At 43.4% G+C, this 6,052-nt stretch overlaps 1 pseudogene; it reads left to right on the forward strand.

Annotated features, from left to right (window-relative positions):
- Window positions 1–4,736, forward strand: part of LOC112078883 (sugar transporter SWEET1-like) — a 9,362-nt pseudogene extending 4,626 nt beyond the window's left edge.
- The last annotated feature ends 1,316 nt before the right edge of the window (window positions 4,737–6,052 follow it).

Here is a 6,052-nt window from a genome sequence, read left to right on the forward strand (position 1 = left end):
GTTTGCTATAATCGAGCAGTGCGCATTCGCGAAAAAGGACTGTCGTTGCTCCAACGTGTACCTAACCATAAACATCAATGCCTTTCTTAAAATCAATACACAAGTATATAAACCTGCATATTTAGCTAAAAGAAATCCAGGTTAACAGGCAATATTAACCAGGTGAAATTATGTCACTTCTCTTGCGTTCATTGCACGCAGAGTCAGAGTATATGCAACAGTTTGGGCCGCCTGGCTCATTGCGAACTAATTTCGCAGAATTTTACGTAATTATGTAACATTGAAGGTTGTGCAATGTAACAGGAATATTTAGACTTATGGATGCCACCCGTTAGATAAAATACGGAACGGTTCCGTATTCACTGAAATAATAAACTTTTTTTTTTCGAGATGATAGTTTCCGGATTCGACCATATTAATGACCTAAGGCTCGTATTTCTGTTTTTATGTTATAATTAAGTCTATGATTTGATAGAGCAGTCTGACTGAGCGATGGTAGGGCACCAGCAGGCTCGTAAGCATTCATTCAACCAGCACTTTCGTGCGTTTTGCCAGCAGCTCTGCTGTTTATGACTTCAAGCCTATCAACTCCTGAGATTAGGCTGGTGTAACCGATGTGAAATGGCTAGCTAGTTAGCGGGGTGCGCGCTAATAGCGTTTCAAACGTCATTCGCTCTGAGACTTGGAGTAGTTGTTCCCTTGCTCTGCATGGGTAACGCTGCTTCAAGGGTGGCTGTTGTCGATGTGTTCCTGGTTCGAGCCCAGGTAGGAGCAGGAGAGAGACGGAAGCTATACTGTTTACACTGGCAATACTAAAGTGCGTATAAGAACATCCAATAGTCAAAGGTATATGAAATACAAATCGTATAGAGAGAAATAGTCCTATAATAACTACAACCTAAAACTTCTTACCTGGGAATATTGAAGACTCATGTTAAAAGGAACCACCAGCTTTCATATGTTCTCATGTTCTGAGCAAGGAACTTAAACGTTAGCTTTTTTACATGGCACATATTGCACTTTTACTTTCTTCTCCAACACTTTGTTTTTGCATTATTTAAACCAAATTGAACATGTTTCATAATTTATTTGAGGCTAAATTGATTTTATTGATGTAATATATTAAGTTAAAGTAAGTCTTCATTCAGTATTGTTGTAATTGTCATTATTACAAATAAATAAATAAAAATCGTCTGATTAATCGATATCGGCTTTTTTGGTCCTCCAATAAACGGTATCGGCGTTGAAAAATCATAATCGGCCGACCTCTAGTGCAAATATTGCGATATATACTGAACAAAAATCTAAACTCAATATGCAACAACTGAGTTACAGTTCATATAAGGAAATCAGCGAATTGAAATAAATTCATTAGGCCCTAATCTGGATTTCACATGACTGGGCAGGGGCTCAGCCATGGGTGGGCCTGGGAGGGAATAGGAAGTGTGCTGCTTGAGTGACGGGGCAGGGCTTGGTGTGTGGGAAGCAGCTGCAAGAAGGGAGAGGAAGAGAGACAAACTGAGTGAACTATAAAAACGGATGTTACACGTGGCGTTTCTAAATATTGCAATATGGATGTCTTCCTATATGGATATTGCACATGTCAATATTGCGATTTTGATGTGAATTGGATGAATTGTACAGCCCTGCCCTCCACCTTCCTGTTTGTCTCATTCTCCCTCTGTCTGTCTCCTCATATCATCCTGTGTCTATTTCCTGCCTTTCTCTCATCTTTTCTTCCTGTTGTTCTGGGTTTGTGTTTTATCCCTTCTACTCTTTCTGGATACATTGGAACTGTGTCAATTCATCACCCCCTCTCCTCTCTCTCTCCCCCTCCTCTCCCTCTCTCCCCCTCTCCCTCTCTCTCTACCCCTTTCCCTCTCTCGCCCCTCTCCTCTCTCCTCTCGCCCCCTCTCGTCTCTGTCAGATGGAGATCGTGCGTACTGGTAGTGTGGAGCGTTTGTCCTTCTCTTTGACTGTAGCTACCTTCCTCACCTCAACATCCTGGACGCTCTATGGACTACAGCTGCAAGACTACTATATCATGGTGTGTGTGTATACAGTACATTCGGAAAGTATTCAGACCCCTTGACTTTTTCCAAGTCTTATTTTGAAATGTATAAAATATTTTTTTCCCTCATCAATCTGCATAAAATACCTCAATGACAAATTAAAAAACAAGTTTTATAGACATTTTTGCAACTGTATTAATTTATAAAAAATACACAACTAAAATATCACGTTTACATAAGTATTCAGACCCTTTACTCTGTACTTTGGCAGCGATTACAGCCTCGGGTCTTCTTGGGTATGACACTACAAGCTTGGCACACCTGTATCTGAGGAGTTTCTCTCATTCTTCTCTGCAGATCCTCTCAAGCTCTGTCAGGTTGATGGAGAATGTCGCTGCACAGCTATTTTCAGGTCTCTCCAGAGATGTTCGATCGGGTTCAAGTCTGGGCTCTGGCTGGGCCACTCAAGGACATTCAGTGACTTGTCCCGAAGCCACTTCTGCGTTGTCTTGGCTGTGTGCTTAGGGTTGTTGTCCTGTTAGAAGGTGAACCTTCGCCTCAGTCTGAGGTCCTGAGCTCTCTGGTGCAGGTTTTCATCAAGGATCTCTCTGTACTTTGCTACGTTCATCTTTCCCTCGAACCTGACTAGACTCCCTGCCGCTGAAAACATCCTCACAGCATGATGCTGCCACCACAATGTTTCACCATAGGGATGGTGCTAGGTTTCCACCAGACGTGAAGCTTGGCATTCAGGCCAAATAGTTCAATCTTGGTTTCATCTGAGTAGAGAATCTTGTTTCTCATGGTCTGAGTCTTTAGGTGCATTTTGGCAAACTCCAAGCAGGCTGTCATGTGCCTTTTACTGAGGAGTGGCTTCCATCTGGCCACGATACCATAAAACCCTGATTTGGTRGAGTGCTGCAGAGATGGTTATCCTTCTGGAAGATTCTCCCATCTCCACAGAGGAACTCTGGAGCTATGTCAGAGTGTTCTTGGTCACCTCCCTGACCAAGGCTCTTCTCCCCCGATTCTCATTTTGGCCGGGTGGCCAGCTCTAGGAAGAGTCTTGGTGGTTCCAAAATTCTTCCATTTAAGAATGATGAAGGCCACTGTGTTCTTGGGGACCTTCAATGCTGCATAAATGTTTGGTTCCATTCCCCAGATTTGTGCCTCGACACAATCCTGTCTCGGAGCTCTACGGACAATCCTTCACCTCATGGCTTGGTTTTTGCACTGACATGCACTGTCAACTGTGGACCTTATATAGACAGGTGTGTGCCTTTCCAAATCATGTCCAATCAATTGAATTTACCACAGGTTGACAACAATCAAGTTGTAGAAACTTCCAAGGTGATCAATGAAACAGGATGCACCTGAGCTTAATTTCTTTCTGTCTCATAGCAAAGGGTCTGAATACTTACGTAAGTAGGTATTTTTTTTTAATCTAGTTCTTGCTTTGTCATTATGGGGTATTGTGTGTAGATTGAAGAGAAAAAAATGTATTAATCAATTTTACCTTTAGGAAAGGGATACCTAGTGCAATGTTGACAACTGAAATGTGTCTTCCGCATTTAAGCCAACCCCTCTGAATCAGAGCGGTGCGGAGAACTGCCTTAATCGACATCCAGGTCTTCGGCGCCCGGGGAACAGGGGGTTAACTGCCTTGCTTAGGGGCAGAAYGACAGATTTTTACCTTGTCAGCTCGGGGATTCGAWCCAGCAACCTTTCGGTTACTGGCCCAAYGCTCCTACCCGCCAGGCTTTAACCTCTGTGTGTTTGTTTGTGTGTTCCAGGTTCCAAACAYGCCAGGCATTGTGACCAGTCTCATCCGGTTYTTCCTGTTCTGGAGATTTGCATCTGTCAATCAAGGCGTGCAATCCTATAAGCTCATCGAAATCTAAGTGGCTGGAGACTCGCACACCAATGGTTACAAGGGAGAGAGATAACAGGCTTCTTGACCCTATCATGGTCAGGCTGTCAATCACTGATATTGTTACTCATATTGTAAATGATTCATGATCACTCCTAACCACCAAGGGTTTAAGAAGACTTTCTCCTCTCAAGGCAGAAGCTGTCCCTAATCACAGATCTAGGATCAGAGTACCCTAGCAATGGGGGATGAACAATTATGAATAAATATCTGACCCTGTATCAGTGGTTAGGGGCATCTTCCTCATCTTTCTCCCTCCACCATTTCCTTTTAGTGCCTTCTGTCCTAGTCTGAGACATTAGTGCCACCTGAGAACTCAACCATGGGCGGGACAGTCCTGCCCTGTCATTCACAGTAGTCTCTGTTACCCAGTGGGAGGTTTTTTGCTCAGCATCAATGCACTGCTATTGGTTGAATCGCTCTAACTAACAGGGCAGGATGATCCCGCCTCTAGTGGGGTTTGAGACCCCCTCACCTTTATAGTTGACTTGTCTGTCCTCATCACTATGGTACCCTGTGAACTAGGGGTGAACAACTGTTCCTGGTAGCCACAGTATCTGCTGGGTTGTTATCCTTCTCTTTTAACTAGACTGATGTACAGTGCATTTGGAAAGTTTTCAGACCCCTTGAGTTTTTCCACATTTTGTTACGTTACAGCCTTACACAAAAATGTATTAAATTGTTTCGTTTCCTCATCAATCTACACACAATACCCCAGAATGACAAAGCAAAGAGAGGTTTATTTTTTAATTTTTTTGTACATTTATAAAATTAAAATAAATGGAAATATCACATTTCAGGTATTCAGACCCTTTACTCAGTACTTTGTTGAAGCACCTTTGGCAGCGATTACAGCCTCGAGTCTTCTTGGGTAGGACGCTACAAGCTTGTCACACCTGTATTTGGGGAGTTTCTCCCATTCTTCTCTGCAGATCTTCTCAAACTCTGTCAGGTTGGATGGGAACGTTGCCGCACAGCTATTTTTAAGGTCTCTCCGGAGATGTTAGATCGGGTTCAAGTCCAGAGACTTCTCCCGAAGCCACTCCTGCATTGTCTTGGCTGTGTGCTTAGGGTCATTATCCTGTTGGAAGGTGAACCTTTGCCTCAGACTGAGAACCTGCACCAGAGCGCTCAGGACTTCATCAAGGATCTCTCTGTACTTTGCTCAGTTCATCTTCCCCTCAATCCTGACTAGTCTCCCAGTCCCTGCCGCTGAAAACATCCCCACAGCATGATGCTGCCACCACCATGCTTCACCGTAGGGATGGTGTCAGGTTTCATCCAGACATGATGCTTGGCATTCAGGCCAAAGAGTTCAGTCTTGGTTTTATCAGAACAGAGAATCTTGTTTCTCATGATCTGATAGTCCTTTGGGTGCCTTTTGGCAAACTCCAAGCGGGCTGTCATGTACCTTTTACAGGAGTGGCTTCCGTCTAGCTACTCTACCATAAAGGCCTGATTGGTGGAGTTCTGAAAAAAGTCCAGTCAAGTTGTAGAAACATCTCAAGGATGATCATTGGAAACAGGATGCACCTGAGCTCAATTTCGAGTCTTATCGCAAATGGTCTGAATACTTATGTATATAAGGTATTTCTGTTTTTTTATAGATTTGCAAAAATGTATATAAACCTGTTTTCACTCTGTCATCATGGGATATTGTGTAAGCTTGATGAGGATTATTATTTAATTAATCCATTTTAGAATAAGGCTGATAATACTTTCTGAAAGCACTGAATACCTGGATAACCAGACGTCTACGGTCTAGACTCGCTAGTCAATCACTTATATGAATGGGTCAGTTAAGTACCACGGAGAGATGAAGCAGGACTGTGTGGTCCTAGTAGTACTAGTTGTAGCTGGGGTGTAGAGCCCTCAGTTGTACATCCCTACTAGGGTTGCAAAACTCCAGACMTCCCGGTTGGCGGATTCACAGAATCTGAAGGGAATAAGAAGGAAATCTGGAGCCCTCCAACCAGGATTTCTGGAGAACCAGGGAATGTATTGAAAGTTCCTGTAATTTTGCAGCCCTTACCCTACTCTAACCCTAACCCTTACCATACTCTAACCCTAACACTAACCCTTACCCTACTCTAAGCCTAACCCTAACCCT

Source organism: Salvelinus sp. IW2-2015, unplaced genomic scaffold (genome assembly GCF_002910315.2).
Source record: "Salvelinus sp. IW2-2015 unplaced genomic scaffold, ASM291031v2 Un_scaffold6435, whole genome shotgun sequence".
Taxonomy (NCBI): Eukaryota; Metazoa; Chordata; class Actinopteri; order Salmoniformes; family Salmonidae; genus Salvelinus; species Salvelinus sp. IW2-2015.